Here is a 19,100-nt window from a genome sequence, read left to right as displayed (position 1 = left end):
TTAAGCAAAAAAAAAAAATTAAGTCATTCTAACTCACAGTTGTTATGGGTAATCATCACTGTTTCTTATTTTAATTATTTTTAAGAATATGTTGTAGAAGACAAATGTATATATATAATAGCATTCATGTTTGCCTAACTCAAATGAGGTTTCCAACAATCAAAACAAAGGAAAAAATAATCAAAAATGGTATATCATTTTAGGAACATTGAATAGTTTTTAAGATAAACTGTGATATCTGAAGAGGGAAATAAAATAGTCTATTTTGAACTATTCTTATTGCGTTCATAAACATAACCTTATTTAATCTTAACAATCACCTATAAGATACATCGTGTTCTTTCAATTTTATAAGACATTGTGTCCTAGAGGTGCTAAATGCCTAACACAACATAGGTAACTACCACCATGTATCATTCTCATTCACATATCACTGACCTACTTCTCCTATTTCCACTGCTTTTAAAAGCTCACTCCTTTTATTTCAGTAGAGTTGGTTCAACTCTGCCCCCAATCTCAATGTTCTTGAAACAAGTCTTTCTTGACTTTTTGATATTCCTGGTGCAGTTTTTCTTTGAAAGTTGTATAGACAAAAAAATCAGTTAAGAAACATAATTTGAAACACATAATACTAAGAAGTAAACAAAGTAGATAAAGACAGAAGTTTGGGAGAACTATTAGAGGAGATGGAGACTTGAAGGTCATGACAGGTTCTGCCAAGAGCTGAACAGAAAAAGGGACAGACAGGGAAAAGTTAGCATAAAGGCAAAGTCAGGATAAATATTGAGAGATTCAATAATGTAAGAAGGCACTCAACAAGTACTGTCCTCATGCAGACCATAAATAAATGTCCTAGGTAGCCATGATGCAGAAGAGATAGAGGATACATTGATTCAAGGCATATTTTGAAGGCAGCTTGGGAAACTGTGGAGATTGTATTATGCTTTGTTGAGCTGGGGAAGATTGGGAAGAGACTCAAGTAAAACTTTCAGTCACTATTGAACATGATAGTATTATGATATAGTCAGGAAGTCATTTCATGAGAAATTAGGTACTACTTCATTGGAACTTGCTGGGAAAGTAAGTCTAGGATCTGTAAGCATACTGATAGCAATAAAGCTATCAAAAAGGTGAGATTTTCCTTAAGAGCAGATGTAGACAGAAAGCAGATCAGATGAGTGGGTTTCAGAATTTAGAGGTCAAGGAAGGAGATGAAGACAGCTAGATAAGTAGATCAGGTTGTACAGGACATATAGCTGAAAACCATGTATCTTTGAAAGGACACCAGCTAGTGACGTACTAGATATGACATTGGACCTTTTGCTTAACAGAAAACTATACAGAAAAACCTTACTGACCACAGTTTTTAGCACACTCTAGTTATCTGATGAGTGCTTTTTAAAAAAATCTGTTTTCGTAGAGCTAAGATTTAAACAGATTTCTCTGAATCCAGAGTTTGTGATTTTTCCTATTGTCACGTTTCTCCACACATTTGTTAACTTTTATAAGCTCAGTAATATAAATGTTTTAGTACATATACTTTTATCTTTATCTGAGATATTAAATGGAGCAGTTTTAAGGTACATGATTAAGATGGTGTCTTAGTTACTTTGCTTGTTGCTGAGACAAAATACTGATCACTCAAAGTTAAAGGAGGAAAAGTTTATTTAGCTCACAGTTTGTAGAGGTTTCAGTCCATAATTGGCTGTATCCAAGCCAGGGTGGTATGGCAGAGGGGCGTGGCAGAGGAGAAACAGTCCATGGGGAGCAGAAGAGAGGAAAGCATGCAAGGGAGGAACCCAGCTCTTTCTACCACTTTTATCTTATCCAGACTATTTAGGGCAAGTAGCACTCACACCCTTAATCCTAGTGGCCTTGATTCTAGCAATGCACCATAAATTAATCCCAGCATCACACACTCTAGATCTAGCCATTTCTAACAAAGCACCACCTATGACTGTATGAGGCTTTGGGGAGACATCTAGACACAAACTATAACAGAGGATATTCAGTTACGGATGTGTAAATTCATTTTAAATTTGTGTATGTCTTCTCTCTCCTTGTAAACTCCCTGAGTAACAAGGACCTCTTAAATCTTTGTTTCTTGGTTATATCTTACTGGTAGGGTCTAGTAATCAGAAATTTAAAAATAACAATTATAATAATAGTAATAACTATTACTAGTTATTATTACTACTAAGTTAAGCAGTTATTAATTCTTATAGATATATTTGAGCATATACTATGCATTAGAGAGAGTGCTAGTCATACGAGGCGCATTGAAAAACTGTTGATTGATGGGACAATTTTTTTCTATAATGAAAATTCTCAGTGTTTTCGATTTTCAAATAAGTTCAGTGCAATAATATATGGTCAAATTATTTTTATTTTTTTTCTGAGACTTTTTAATACTATAATCTCAGGCACATGGGCTTAACTGCAAGAAGAAAATATAAAACAATGGCCAGTTAATGAAGTGATATTAAGCTGGATAATAATAATGATTCCACTCATGTGTCTTATATTGTTAGGAAATACTTCTATAATTTCACAGAATTTTAGAAATTTGAAAGCACAAGAGAAAAATTCATCTCTATTTTTTTCTAAATTACTGCTTAAATTATCTTGTTCAACCTGCTTATTTTTTGTTCATTTCTGACTGCTAAAGACATACTTACAAGAAGTAGCAATAGCTAAGTATTCTGAATTGTTTGATCTCCACGTCCCATCCCATGCCATCCTGAACTTAATTTTACCTGCCAAAGTTAAAAATGAAATAAAATGCACAAAAACACCTATCTTGGTAATCATGCCAAGACTGCTTTTGTTTTAAAGGTTTGGCCTTTTAGCAGTAGTTGGCTCAGGTCATAAATAGTAAAATCAAGCTGGATTTCCAACAAAGAGGAAGAAATTCATGACAAGTCAAAACTTTGTTTTTTAATTCAAAAAGACCATTCTTTTGGTTCCACCACCTGTCTCGCAAGCTCAAGGACCCGAGTTTGATGCCTGGTCCCCCACCCTCACCCCGCAAAAGACCATTCTTTCCCCACCAGGTTCTGCTCAGAAATTTTGAGTGTGTCACTATTATGCTTATGGGATAATCTATTCTGGCTTTTAAGAGATGAACTTTGACAATGTTTACTTTAAGAGCTTCACATGACAGTCTAGTTCCTAGACCACTGAAAACAAAATAAGAAAGAGTTAGATGTTTAGGCCACTCTCCATGAGGAAACTAAATCCAGGAAAAACCAATGCTTTGGATGTTTGAGCCATGGACTCTAGGGAGCTGACTTCCTTGCAAAGTAAAATGATAATTTAGAGCATTTAACCTGAATAAATATTCCATATTATTCATTTCAAAATCTAGTATGATTTTAATTCTATAAATGGACCATTATTCTTATTGCTCAGATTCCTTTGAAATCTAGTGGGAAATCAGAATTGGATAAGTAAATTGTTCAGAATCATATGCCCCACATTCTATTTTTTTATTACTGAAGATTAAATGTGAACCAAATAACTTTTCTGGAATTTCATTTAAACTTTTTCACTTATATAAGAGAAATCACAATTCATTTGGTTTTACAATACATGCAATCAGTTTTGTCTAATCCTTTTGAATTAATAAAACCAGTTTCATATGAGTAGTCTAATACACAAAGTATTTCTTTTTATTTTGTCTCACAGAACTTCATTAAAATATACTCTGAAGAATATTAACAAACTCCCTAGCACAGGCAGGAAGCATTTTAATGGTTTCTAAGTGGATATCCTGGTGATATATACTATTACTACAGCCTTCTCAATTGCTATATCTGGCTCCCTAAATTAAATTGAATAACCAATTATTGAGTGCATATTGTAAGGTGTAATACTGACAGCTGTGGACAATAATAGCTGGGGACCCTCAAGAAATGTCAACCTAAGTGTAAAGGATAAAACAAATACACATGTGACTGTAATTTGAAGCAGAATTTAATAAATGCTCAAACAGCACAAAACTTTCTTTTCAGTGAGTTAAAAAAAAGTATAAATGAAATGAATTAACTATTCTTATTCTCATATTATTTTGTTATGTATATTTGTTTTATTTTTACCTAAAATAAACAAATAAATGTCAGAACATAAATAAGATCTTCTGTAAGAGAATATGGGCACGAGACATAAGATATGTTAATTGGGACATGGGGAGCCAACAAATCTTCATTAAAAATGACATTTTATTTCATTTTAAATACATATATGTATGTATGTATTTATATATTACGGTGCTAGGGGTTGAACCCAGAGCCTTAGCATTGAGCTACATACCTAACCCTTTCTCTTTTGAGACAGGGTCTTGCCAGGTCATTAAATTGCTGAGGTTGGGCTCAAACTCACGATCCTCTTGCCTCAGCCTTTCAGAGTGCTGAAATTACAGGCAAGTGCTACTGTGCCTGGACAAAATATGACATTTTAATTAGACCTTGGAAAGGGTAGAGATTTGGTCCTTCTGAAAAGTGAAAACAATTGTGATAGAAAAATGTGACACAAATAGAAAGAACACTGTCATACTGTCATATGAAGATCATTCTCTCTTCAACACCATTCTAAAAAGAACTCTATGATTACTTTTGAAAGCAAAGACATTATATAGAATAACTGGTTGCATTTGCAGAGGGTAAGGTGAAATGATAAGTGTCTTCAGATGCTCCTGCAGAACGCTGCTTCTAATTTGCTATGAAATTTTGATATGCGTTTTCAGCTCTGAGTTCTGTAGTTGAATGGATTATAAATTTTGCTCAGATGTGTGAACAAAAATCTGTCCATTTTCACTTTAGAGGATACATATAAAAGTGTAAATACAGGGTAGTGTATGTGTGATTTGTGTGTATGTGTAGTAAATATATATCCACATTCTTAGTGAAAATTCAAACACAATAAAATAAGATACACAGTCTTTCATTGACAAAAATACTCTATTTTCTCCTAAATGCTTTTGGATTGAGGTGGATAAGGTGAGTGGGAATCTAAGGATTTTGACCTATTAATAAAGTTTCTGACTAATTGTGGATGAGGACCTGTCTCCTTGACAAGAAAAAATGGCTAAGCAATTGAGAAGATTAAAATAATCCACTCAATTCATTTAAGAATTCTGATATTTCACTTACTGAGTCATGTTTACTGTCTCACACATTTACAGGATGACTTCTCTAATTGAAAGACCAGTGATGTGAAGTGTGAAGAGTGAATTTTAGACATAAAAGAGAAAGAAGATAAAAAAGGTGAATTATTTTTCCCTCTTCTGGCTGAGTTAACATGGATTTTGAGTCTGGAAGTATTGCCTTGAATGGAGAAGGGTCTTCTCTGTGGTGAGTTCTCTACAGGAGAAAATTTAAATATGTACCTGTAAGTATAAAATTGTTTTTGGCTTTTACTTTTGTTTCTCAGTCTAGAATGAATGGAAAAATATGTGTATGTTTCTCTCTGATTCATAATTATTTTATAAAGCTGTAATGAGAACTAAGATTTCTTTTTCACAAACAGCATGAGATACCTGATAGGCAAACTATAAATGTGATATTAGAGAATCAAAATTTCTAGTTATTTTGAAGGGTTGGCCTAGAGACATTCAGGCTCACATGGACCAGTACAGACATCTCCAAACTGGAATTTTGGTCCCAATTATCTCCACATCTTTTCCCCATCATGTTTGCTGTTAATGGCTTGAAAGTATTCTTTTTTACAAGTCCTCAAACTAACAAGTAGAACAATAAATCAAAATCCCTTGGTTACTCCCCCTGGACCATAAGGTAACATACAGACTCCAACATTCAGAACTCCTCAACATGTGGCTTCTTTCTCCACCATCCCTCAGAACTCAATTAACCTGCACCCTTCAGGATGTCTTAGCACTTGCTCTCTGTCTGACATTGCTCTGGTTGGGAAAAACTCTTTGCTCTTTGGCAGAGACATTCTTGTATCTCTATACATTCTTTTGTATTTTAATGTAATGCCAGTAGATATTAATAAAGAAAATATGAAAAAGCACTCTCCTAACTTCTATAGAAAAATAAAACAAAATTTCTTAACTAGAGAAAAACACTGTTTATCATAATTTTAAAAGAATGGCCAAAATGTTATTTAGAGTACAAGTCAAAAAAGACTCTTTCTTACAAAAAAGAAACAAACAGATAAAAGCACAAACTTTATCTTCAATGAACTAAGAGAAACTAGTATTATAAATGAAACAAAATAGTGTGTATATTAAAATATTTTTGAAACAACCGAATAGATAATTTGGGGAATTATTTGTACTTTTGTCTACTTTCTGTTTAGCTTCTATTTTGCTCTCTCTTTCTTTATCTTAAGCTTGCTCTCTCATATAAAAGAAACTATGTAATATTTAAGTTTGTGTATCTGGCTTATTTCACTTAACATTATGTTCTCAAGTTGCATCCACTTGCCTGCAAATGCCTCAAGTTTATATTTATGGGAAAGTAGTACTCCACTGCATACAAGTGCCACATTTTCTTTATTCATTCATCTGTTGATGGACATATACACTGTTTCCAAGATCTACCTACTATAAACTATGCTGCTATAAACATGGGTATGAATTTTCATTAGCTCAGTTGATTGCTCAATAGCAAGTTTCCTCCTATTCCTCCATCTATCTTCTTTCTTTTGTAAATGCATCCATTCTTAATGGCCTAACTCAAGGGTCACATCTTCCTCAATTGTAACATTTATTGAATTAGATTAAATTCTACTCACAATTCTACCACTTGAATACAGTCTTTTTAAATTTACATCTGACTCATGCTTGTCAACTCTCTGCTGCTCTTGTCACTTAGCTAATCTATATGGATTTATTTCTTTTAGCCTTTTCCCTTCTCAAGCCATTCCATTAATAATCTTGTCTCCAAAGCTTCTTGAAGCTTAATTGAATTTATCTGAGTTTCATGACACCGATCTTTTCAGTTAAATATTCTAAAAGAACTCTTGCCAAAATCTAGTACATTTTATCTATTTCTTTAACTAAATTTAGTTACTAATAGGCAGGTCTCATTCTGGAAAGTTTTTACACACACATCTACCTAAACATATATTGTCTTTGACCATCCATAATTCTACCTCACTAGATAAGATGTGACAGGTCAAGGTGTTTGTAGCTACCCCGGAAATATATTGTAAATCAAATGTCTAGACTTCTAGGGAAGTTTCTGCTATAGTATTTCTTTCCATAAGAAAACACAATGGTTACATTAGAATTTTCAAACACCTGAATACAAATATGGGAAGATGTAAACTATTACAAGTATCATGTTGGATTATACCATTTTCCTTTTATCAGTGTATTGTCAGCTCCTCACTTTCTGCTACTGGAGCTGGATCTTGTAAACATTTCTTTTTATCAGATGACACAATGTTAGGGTTTGTCAGCAGAGGGCAGTGGAGAAAAACTGCATGGCACAGAAGGAGGGGTATGTTTTTCCGGGCTCTCGTGGGCCTCTCTTCTCATTCCTATGGCATGGTTACCAGTCGGGCGTCAGAGACTCAGTGATAATCACTGGCATCGAAGCAGGAGGGTTTGTATTAACCCTTCCAGTGCATCAACATCCCAACAAATGTCTGCCAACCAGCAGGCTGCAGCCACACCCTGTACAATGAAACTTGAATGTCACTCTTGGAGAGAATGACTCTTCAAGATTGTTTCTTGACTGAAACTGTTCTTCGGCCATATACCTAGTAGTTGTCCCATATATTTTCTACTCCAGTGTTATTTTGCAGTCTCTTATTCTTTTAAGAAGTCAATTAGTTTTTAATTGTTTGTAATCTTCACATTACATTTTTGCTGTAATATTATTGGTGTGATATTTTTTGTTCCCAAGTTATTAACCGGATCCTGATTAAGCATTTTCAACAATTCAGTTTAAGCATTTTTTTGTATTCTATGTATTCAAAAATGCCCATATATGACATGTAGTCAAAGGGTACCAATTGTCTATTTATAAATAAATGCTTCTGATATATTATGCCGTTGATATTTTTATTATTATGATTTAACTTATTGGATTGTATTGACTTTTTTTTTGGTACTGGGGATTGAACTTGTGCTTGCCAGGCAGGCACAGCGCCACTGAGCTAAATCTCTGGCCCTGAAATGATTTCTAAAGTGTTCCTCCAAGGGTAATATACCAGTTGTGCAATTCTTCTGGGTGGAGACAACCTTGCAAATATTTGAAAGTGATGTCAAAAGGGATGACAGTAATAATAATCAATGATAATGATGTTAGCAGTTAACATTTATTGACTACTTAACTTTTATTGGCCACTGTTCTGAGTGCTTTACAAATACGTTAAAATATGTTAAATTATTTCATTGTCTTACAAATCCATTGAGTTGATATTAATATTATCTTGATTTTATAAATGAGAGAAACCAGGCATCAGTAAGATCAATTAAAGTTCACAGCATAAACCATATAGTATATGATTAACAGACTATTGGTACAAGAAATATTTAGGTGTTTTTGTCAATTGCAAGCTCAATATAAGCCATGAGTGAGTATGAAATGAAATATTAGTTGGCATTAAATGAAATGTAGTATCTCTTTTAAAAGAGGTAATAATTTCACTAGATTTTCACATCTGAGACTTCACTGAAAATATTTAGCTTAATACAAATCACTGCACTTCTAGGAGGATTTTGAAAAATTGGAACACTTGCAGATAAAATTAGGGTGGCAAAAAGTCTCAAACAATGACCCTATATAAATTAAATAAGGATCTTTGGCCTAGGGAAGAAAGCCTTTGGGAAGAAAACTGGATAGTATTGAATTATTTGAGGGACTGTAGAGTAGAAGAGGTGTTGAATTTATTCATTGCGACTCAAAGAAGATAGAGAATAGTAATTATAAGAAAATATTAGTGACAAATATAATAAAAATATAGAATAATATTTCTGAACTTAATAGTCTACTTGTTTAGGGAATGAATAGAACCATAAAACAGAAAATACCATGAGAAGACCTTGTATGATCTAATATATCACATAAAAACATGAGGTGAAACTGAAAACAATTTGCTAGAGATTTTTCAGAGAAAAGAATGAATGCACTAGATAGTTCTAGGAGATCTTCCAAGTGTAAGTTTCACAATTTTATTAAAATCAAGTTACATTGATAAAATGTAACATTTAGATATTCACAGACAGATTTGGGAAAGCTAGTGACCTGAATTTGGCTGCCTTTACTTTAGTGTCTTTCCAGTCTCTTTGACTTTCTTCAATCAAACTGATGAAGGCTTTAAAAAATAAAAATTGAACTTTTATTTTAAAAACAGTACTTCTTCCAAAACCTATGGGATACAGAATACTTGGCTCAGAAAATTTTGTAGCTTAGATGCCCTCATTCCTAATGAAGACAGGTGGAAAAAGAAAGAAAAAAAGCTTGGTCTCATTACAAAAAGAGCAACCTAATAAACTGAAGTAAACCAAAGATAAAATTAATATCAAGTTCAAGTTTAAAAATCAGTCAGCATAATCTGGCACAGAAGCCAAATGAAAGAAGAAAAAATATTTAATCAGTAGATGCTAGAGACATTTAATAAATTTAAAAGACTTTCCTTGTAATATAGTCAAATAAATAGTAATAATAAAACTACTTATTTATAATAAACTATGATTCAAAAACATGTGAATAATATTACTTTAACATAAAATAGCAAAATCATTTAAATTAAAACCAAGAGGATAGCTTTTAGTGCCATTATTATCATAATAAAAATATCTTTGAGGCTTTAGGAAATCTTTATATACTTAAATTCTTCGTTCCACTATAAACATGGGCTTGTTTGCATTAGTCATTTTTGCAATGTACCTAGCTATTCATAAATGTTCTCTATATTCTTTTTATTGCAGTCATACTGCATATTACCTAAGATGAGTATTTCCTTCAAATATAGAAACAAAGGTGTCATACTGAATATCTATTGATGTGATTTACATTCTGTGAATTACCATCTCATACAGACCATGTTAATTGTGCTTTTTATTTTTCCATGCTGATTAAAATGCCAATCCTTATCCCCAAATCACACATCTGTGGAATCATGTTACGATTCTTCAGAATTGTGTTGTATAGCCTACCTACTATCTGAACTTTAGCTATGTTGATTTTTCCTGTCACAGCTATCATTTTTCAACCAGTCATTTTCAACAAATCATTTTATGTCTTTTGTGATGTTCTCAGTTAAAGAATATAACTAAATAATTGTCTAATACATATTTTCGGATGAGGTTTTTTCTTATGATATTGATGTCTAAGGTTGACAAAACAAGCGTAGCAGTTCTCTTCATAGACATCTGTCTGGGTTTGGTACATTGTAGAAGATACTTTCTGCTGTTTTCTGTTACCTATACAAATGCAAAATAACATGGCTGAAAGTAGAATTCTTGTGTTATAATTGCTTTCCTCCAAGATTTTCACTATTGTCTACATAGTTTTATACATCAGAGGAAAAAAATTGAGTCAACTTTTATCTTTTTGTATTAATGTTAGTCCTTTTATTTATTTTTAAGTAGATGCTTACAGATTTTCTTGTATTTTTAAAATTTAAAGTGAAAAGTAATGAATTATATTTTACCTTTTATTACTGATGCTCATGTTCTATAAAATTGATCTTGTAGGAATATCTATTATTTATAGATTAAACTCAATGATTTCTCATCCAATTCTTTTTCTTTGTTCTCAGTTTTGCCATTTTACTTTTTCTCTACTTGTTCAGAGAACAGTTGTCAAGGTTTTCTTTACTCTTTTAATGAGAGGTTTTTTTTTTAGCCCCTGTAGCATCAAATCTTTCATTAACTACCAGAAACGACACAGTGTATTGATTTAAGGGTTTTGTTAAAGATTAATTTCTTCTCATAACCTGTTTCTTAGAGGTGTTTTCTTTTTGAGCAATACTGAGCTAAGGAAACAGATATTCTCTGTAATATTCTTGCAGTTTCTAGAATTAAATCTTATTCAGAGAAATAAATTTTCTTTGAACCCTCAGAATATTGCTGCTTATTTGTTCTCAATAATTTTTTCGTATGTTTCCAAAGGCCTTTTTCTTCTTGTTTATCAGCTTTGGTTAAGTCAACATTTAATGTTCATATTGTTACAACTATGTGAATATTATTTACAGTTGAGAAATATACTGTACAGTGATTAAATTATCTTCTTGTACAGATTGTTGGTTACTTGGCATTTATAATTGCTTCATTTTCTCATTCTTCCTAGAGTTGTCCATCTTCCTGCTGCAGCCCAGGCTGATCCTTTCTAGGTCTGCTACAAAGTCACCATCCTGGTCTTGCTCTTCACCTGAGGGAGGACTTGCTGCTCTTTTGTGGTAGAATCCCCTCTTCCCTTTAGGTTTTGTTTACTCAATGATTTTGGTGAAATAACTTTCTGTAGATATTTTAGGGTTGGTGAATCATTAGGTTTCTAAAAATGTCTGATCCCTATTATTTATGGATTCCATATGTGCAAATTTGCAAACTTATTTGTAACCACGCAATCAAAACTTGCAAAACTCTTTCAATCATTCAGAATCACAAAAAGTTAGATCACCAAGTGTGTGTGTTCCTACCTGGGGTTAATAAGGTGACATGTGACACCATGCCTCTTATTTTAGGTATCATACGGTACAGAAGCATATTTTAAATTGGTGATCTACTTGTCATTTTTTTTCACTTTTGTATTCTTTCTTGACGATTTTGCTACATTAAATGGTTACAAACATAGTGTTGAAGTGCTGTCTAGAGTTCTTAAGAGCAGGAGAACTTCTTACCAAGAAAAGACATGTTTAAATAAGCTTTCTTTGGATATAGAATATATTGCTATTGAACTGGAATTCAATGCTAATGAGTCAAGAATATATATTAAGTAAGGTGTCTTTATGATGAAAGACATAAGCAAGATTCTGTATTGCCTGATGAGAAGAAAACTGAGAAGAAGCTTTCAGGAACCCAATCCTATATTTTTCCTGGAAACAATGGCTTAGTGTGTGCTAATTCAGTGTTTGCAGTGTCTTTATAGACTATAATTATACCACAGAAAACAATAATCTTCTGTATCTTCATGGTTTGATTGATAGTATTTCTTTTGATTCACTGTGCTGAGAGCACTTTGCTGTGCAAAAACTCACCCCCTTTAGTTTGAGAACATGGTTCTGTAGTGCTTATTTGTGCTTTCTCCATGTTTCCTCTTAGTGAAACAGCTCTTTGTAAAATATTGAATGTCTGGTTTAAAATCTTTATTTTGTTTCTCTTTTAGTTGATATTTTAAAATTCATAATCCAAAGTTTTATTCAACTTTTAATTTTTGCTAAAGTGCTTCAATTTCAAGTTTTCTTGTTCTCCATGTATTGGTTTTTAATATTTTAAAAATATAGATACAAGATATTTATCATCCTCTTTCTCTAAATATGAATTATAGGTTTTATTTGTAGATTTTTTTTAGTTTAGTTTTGTGCTCCCATACTTCTATTTCTGTGGAGTTCCAATTTTCTCTGTGGTTTTTCTTTCATGTTTTAATATCTTCTCAACAACCAGTGATTCTTTGCTGGTTGATTATATTAAGAGTAAGGTACCCTAAAACTAAAAAGAAGTTATTGTGCTTATATGTGTGTGTATGTCTGTATGTGTGTGTGTCTGTGTGTATGCAAATATGTTTGTGTTCATCTTTTATTGGCTGGTGGGACTCATTGCAGAATGATGGGTCAGAATCCTACAGAAATATTGGGGATGGAAGGCCGGGCTGCCCGGAAGACCTTGCAGCACTCTGCAGTTGCTCTGAGCTGGGTCCAGGGGTCATGGGTGCTGGCATGGCTGTCCTTGTCCTCCTGATCCTTCTTGTGCAGTCAGCAGGGCTGAGATGAGCACCGCAGAACCAGAGCCATCCTCAGTGCCTGTGCCAGCCAATGTTAGAATTCAGTCCTATGACTTGAAACCAGCCCTGTATTGGGACTACCAAAGCGTGCCCCAGACTCCTGTTTTTACCATAGAGGTAAAGTCCTGCGGGTGGAAAACATGGATATATGCCTGCAATACATCTGATCATCATTGCAATATTCTTAACGTTGATGACCTGGATCTTCCTATTTGGGCCAAAGTTAAAGCTAGAATTGGACAAAAAGAATCTGCTTATGTAGAGTCCAAAGACTTTGTCATTTTCAAAGAAGGAAAGGTTGGACCACCTGAACTAACTGTTACACAGGAGGAAGACTATATCATTATTGATATGGTTGACTCGGTAGTTCATGTAAATGGAGAAAAGCAGGAAGCCATGCATGATGCATGTTACACATTAATCTACAAAGTGTATGTGAGAGAGAACACAAGTGAGGAGGTGACTTCCTCTACACTCCATGCCAATTAAGAATTCCAGTGCCCTCACTGAATTCTGAGTACTGTGTTTCAGCAGAAGGATTCTCAAAGGATTGGGAAATTACAACTGAAAGGTCAGGAGATTGTATTACCATTCGTAGTAGCAGCATAAAAGATTATATTCAGATTCTGATTGTTGTTGCCTTACTACTCTTTCTAGTTTTTATCCTAATATCTGCATATTGCTGTTTTAAGAAGAACCCATGTAAGAAGAAAAACATGTTACCCAAATCTTTGCTCTCAGTGGTAAAAAGTGCCACTTCAGAGACAAAACCCGAATCGAAATATGTAACATTCATCTCATCGTGTCAGCCAATTGCCCTAGAAAACGAGGTGCTGTTCTGTGCAAAGGAGGTGTCCGCAGGACAGTGCCCGGCACTAGGCACTAGCCCTGAAGGCGGCCCGAGAAGAGAGGAGCGCAGCGGAGAGCTGTCCACCGAGACGGAGGCGCTAACGCTGGATGCAAGCGGCTCTGACTGGACGCTGACAGAGAATTCTTTGCATTCGAATAATAACCAGTTGGAATCCTGCAGTGTAGTCGTAAGCTCCTATCACTCCCGAAATGGTTCCGACAGCGGCCTTGTGGGTTCTGACAGCTTCATATCCCACTCGGAAATCCCTCCAAGCCATAGAACCCAAGTAAAGACAGAAGGAGAAGAGCCCACCGTCGTCGTGCAGAGGAGCGCCCCCACCTCCTTCGGGTAGTCTAAGCCACACGTGCTGGTGGATGTACTCGTTGGGGGACGGTGGTGGCAGAGACTTTGGTTGGGTCTACACTTAAAACAGATTTCAAAGAATTTTCTTAAGGCTGAAATGCAGCATCTTCACAGGGTCTGATTTTCCTTCTTTGATTTTGTGATGAGATCCTGAGCTCCGAAATGGTGTCTTAGTTGACATTAACCAAATGGAGTGACGTGGCCTGGACAGATGTGGAAAGAGCCTGTTGATTCTGTCATGTTCTGTCTGAAAACTACAGAGACTCTTTAAAAAAAACACCCTAAACCCGCTGTGACTTCTGCACCTTTCCATCCGGGGAGTTAGCTGTAATCACGAATACTCTGCAGTCAGCACTGCTTCGTCCTGTGGTAAAGGAATACTTCATTCTCTTCGCTCCAAGAGATGTAATGGTTTTTTTGTTTGTCTGTTTGTTTGTTTTTGCATTTCTGTGCCTCAGTATATTTCTTTTTGTAAGTGTATGTGTATGTATGTTTTTATTTTTGATTTTTTAAACATCTTTATTTTGAGACAGGGCCTTGCTGTATTTCCCAAGCTGGCCTTGATCTCCTGATCTTCCTGCCTCAGCCTCCTCAGTGGCTGGGATTACAGGCATGTACCACTGCACCTGCTGTATATATTTTTAGTGCCTCGTTTTGGAAGAAACCCTGAAAGCTGTTCAAAATTGAATCTAAAACCTAAGTGTACACTAATAGATACAGTATAGAAGTAGAAACATACAGATTTTTTATGGACTATTATACTTAGTTATTTTGAAATAAAGTACTTTAAAAACTTAAAAAAAAAGAAATATTGGGGATGTCAAATATCAGTATCTGTAGGTCTTTGGGATGGTCAGTTTCCTTAGAGAGGATAAATTGCTAATTCAAAATTAAAAGAAATGTCATTCTGGTACAATATTTAAAATAGTTGAATTTTTAGTTATTCTCTTTTTTTTCTGCAAGCCTTTAAAGTAATGGTAGAGGTTTTTAATCAACTGAGAACAGGAGGACAAGTTGGAGAGTTAGGAATTAATGTGATTTCTGACAGCCAGTAAACATATTAGATACATTCATTTCCCCTCTAATGGTGAGAGCCATTGCAAAGCAAAGGGAGCTCCTTGTTAAGGCATACATATTTTTAAAATGAAGGAAGAAAAAGAGAGAGAAGCAGCAGGAGGGAAAAGCAGGAGGGACGGAAGAAAGCATGGGCAGAAGTAAAAAAAGAAAATAGGAGGAGAGAGGAAGAGAGGGAGAGGAAGAGAGGGAAAAGAAGAGGAGAGGAGGGGAGAACAGAAGGCAAGTGAAAAGGAAAGAGGACTCAGGTGGAGGAGGAGGAGAGAAAGAGGAAGAGAAGAAAGGGGATGGAGGGGGGGGAATAGAAAGGAGTTGAAGAAAGCTGGGCACAGCACTTTCCAGTCTCCCTGGATGTGGTCATTGATTATTTTCAGTCATGTTTCCCCCAGTGCCTCTTCTGAGATGCCCATTAGTTCAGCCCAGTTGCCTGGCTGTCTCCAGAGTAGAAGCCAAGTCTTCCTGGCTTTGTGAGCTATTAGGTATTAACAGTCCCACAACACTTTATTACCTATCTTTTAAGAGTTATAAAGTCATAGTTTATGTTATAAGTTCCTGTTTTAAAAATTTTTTATTCTCCAGTCAATTAGGGTTCCCAGTGAATGCATTGTGTTCTTATAGATAGCAGCTTATTTGTTTTATTGTCTTCATTAATTATTACCTTGCAGTCAAAGAGAGTCTTGTCCAAAGCTTCCAAACTTACTGTAATGAATGACCAGGTTTATTTAAAAATGTCCAAGCCATCACAGTGTGAGACTTCTGTACAAATTCATACACCTAGGTATCATAGAACTGTCAAAATGATATAAAAATTTTTAAATATCTACTTTTATTTTGTTTTTATCCAGTCATGAACCGATACATACTGATGTATTGCTTGGCAGTTTTATTGAATACCCCATGAAATCCATCATCTTTATCCACCTTTACATTTTGTTTTGTATCTACCAATATGACTTGACCAGAGTTTCACACTTAATAAATCCTATCTAAATATATAACTCAAGTGATATGCTAAAATAAAGATCAAGAACCTGAGAATGAAGCCTCAATAAGAATGAAATTGCATTTGAATGAAATGGAATGAAATCCATTTCTTATTTGTAACCCCTGGCTTGTACTTTAGAGATTTAAACAATTAACAGTGAATTCAAAAAGAATAGGCAGCACATGTTAGATAGTTAAGTCTAAATATATTTGGTTCCTCCTTCATCTGACATTGTCAAAAATAAATCTCAAAATACTGTACTTTACTAAATTCTCCAGCAATGATGGCTTGACGGTGTGATCTTTGCAATATGTAAGAAAAGCTCAATATTTAAAAGCAAACTGTCCCTGTCTCCTACATTGGTACAGAATAGCAATGGACATTGTTAGCACACAATATTTTCCACACACATGGTGCCCTTCAAATAATGAATTGATGTACTTAATGAAATTGGACAAGCTGTTCCTTGCACAAAGGCCAGCAGCACTATCAAATCTTTTCTCCAGAGCTTAAAACTTGGAGCTGGCAATTTAAGAAACTTAAAATGAAGGCTTTGATTTATTGGATATCCTCCTACTCTATGACTTGGTGGCCTTACATGGGAATTTGGAGTAGTTAGCCTGACACAGTTCTACGGAGATTAATGTGAATAATCAAAGGGCCATGATTTACAGGACACATTTTTAAAATAGCTTCTTTAGAGAACCTCACTTTTAAAAAGGTTTTCAAGATTTTAGGATCCAATTGGGCTGTAACACATGCTTTATTGAAATATTGCCTGCATGATATGATAATTTAGCCAATAAATGAAAGAAATGTCTCATCAAGTGTTTCATTTTTTTATGTGCTTTTCACTAAAGTTAAGATGAAACTGTAGTCAAGGATTGTCTACTATTGCATTAAATCACAGGCACATAACTTCATTTTGAAGTGCAACATGGCCTGTAGCTTCTAATGGAATGTTTTAAATATGACCTAGCAAAAATTTCACTAAGGAAATAATAAAGTTTCTAAAAACCTGAAACATTTGGAGGTTAGGCTGACTTCTCATTTTTATATCTCTTCATTTTTATATCTATCTTATTTGGTGCATGCCAAAAAATAGCTACTCAATATGTTTTATTCTTTTTCCTGTTAAGCTATTAAAGCATAAGTGATGTCTGGCTTTTGCTAATATTTGGCAGCTATCAATTACACTGGGATAACTGATTTATTCTGTAGACTTAAGTAGAAAATCCTTTTGAATCACAAGTTATTTCAGTACTTTGAAAATGTCATTATAAGTATTGAAAAGGTCACATTTTGAGATTGATGAAATAACGATCAGTCATTCTTAGTTGGATGAAGGGAATGTAATTGGGAAGTGAAGCTTTAAACCTTTCCTAGTGCTTTTATAATGCAAATCTAAGATAAAAAAGCAATAAATAACTTTTAATGTATATGATTGTTTTCCTGAATAATTAAAGCTCCTGTTTAGACATTCATAATGATTCAAATGAATATGACACTGAGAAGAGAAATTACCAGCTCTTTCAACAAAAGCCCCAGACGAGGGTTGGGGAGGCTCCATTTCAAAACAGCCACCAATGTTCTGTGTGTCTCTATGGGGATATCAGATTGCTAGTACTGTATTTAGAATGATATTTATTTTATCTACATGAGAATGAGTAAATATTATTGGAGCTACACAGAATAATCAATATTTTAAACTAAGATGAGTCTATACTGCTGAAAATTATTAAATTATTAAATTATTTAGATAGTTGAGATTCAATTGGAAACTCAGCTATAAGTATATTTTATGGTGTTAAAAAAGAAGAAATTTATTATTTTCTAGTGTTCTTAGTTTTTTTTTCCTTTGAGTGGGCTAAAAGTAGTAAAATGAATGAAATAAAAACATTTTATTTTGCATTCTTATATCTAGTGAGCAATTGTTGATTGTTTTCAGGGTTAATTTTAAAAGTATGTGGGATTAATACCTTATGGTAAATTGAATCAATTTCCTTCTCTTCGTATATTTGTATATACAACATCTAAATAATTTAATTACATTTGTGTATGTACTTCAATATAGTCAATGTGCATATCCTTCATCAGTTATATTGTATGATGACCTTTTCAGATGTGACATAACGCTTCTGAAAGCTCATAATTAGGGACTGGGGGTATAGCTCACTGAATAGCTCTGGTCTAATGCTCATGAAATGCCAGGTTCAATCCCCAGGATAGAAAAACAATAATAACAACAACAAAGAAATTTTCTCATGATTTGAAAAAAAGCATTAGTAGCAATAAAGAAGCAATAGCAGTCTGTAAATTAACACAATTTTCAAAGCTTTGGTTGTTTTAAATTTGATTCCATAACAATACAAAAGTTTAGCTCTTTTCATGAATGGGTTCTTATGCACGTCAAGTGTGCTTTATTTTCTTATGTGTAAGTATTTGATATATATATGGTATTTTATATACATATATAAAATTTACATTCATTTATGTGTGTGATATGAAATGACTATTAAATATTCAATTGACTTTAAAGGATTTCTCATAAAATTCACCCTTTTAAAATCATTATGCAGTAAAGATTGAGCTTCTTTACAAATAAGATTTTAGGGGATACAGTTAGACTATTCTGCCAATACTATTTAAATTTTAGAATTTTAGCAGTATTTTATGTTAATCAGATAAACAGCCTATAAGACAAGAGTTTTGTTATTGGGTTAAATGGATTTAATGTTTCATGGTTGACCAGTGAATGATCAAACATCCAAATTTGGGGGAGGAAAAAGTTGCCTATGATATATAAAAATACCAGTTCTCAAAGTGAAACTGATATGAATTGACATGAATTGTGATATTTGGGTTAATACAACACTTTATCAAAAAAATTAGATAGTGGTAGAATTACTGG

The 19,100-nt window shown here is 33.9% G+C and overlaps 1 protein-coding gene and 1 pseudogene across 18 annotated transcripts in view; one reads left to right on the top strand and one right to left on the bottom strand.

Annotated features, from left to right (window-relative positions):
- Positions 1–19,100, bottom strand: part of Ralyl (RALY RNA binding protein like) — a 733,271-nt gene that overhangs the window by 86,111 nt on the left and 628,060 nt on the right. The gene's annotated exons all lie outside the window — the stretch shown is intronic.
- LOC147824176 (interferon gamma receptor 1 pseudogene) lies at positions 12,853–14,499 on the top strand (annotated as a pseudogene).

Source organism: Heterocephalus glaber, unplaced genomic scaffold (genome assembly GCF_053883595.1).
Source record: "Heterocephalus glaber isolate CG9 unplaced genomic scaffold, H.glaber_assembly_v1.0 deba00001553, whole genome shotgun sequence".
NCBI classification, from domain to species: Eukaryota; Metazoa; Chordata; class Mammalia; order Rodentia; family Bathyergidae; genus Heterocephalus; species Heterocephalus glaber.
Note: the sequence above shows the minus strand (reverse complement) of the source record. Positions and strands in the feature narration are given on the sequence as shown.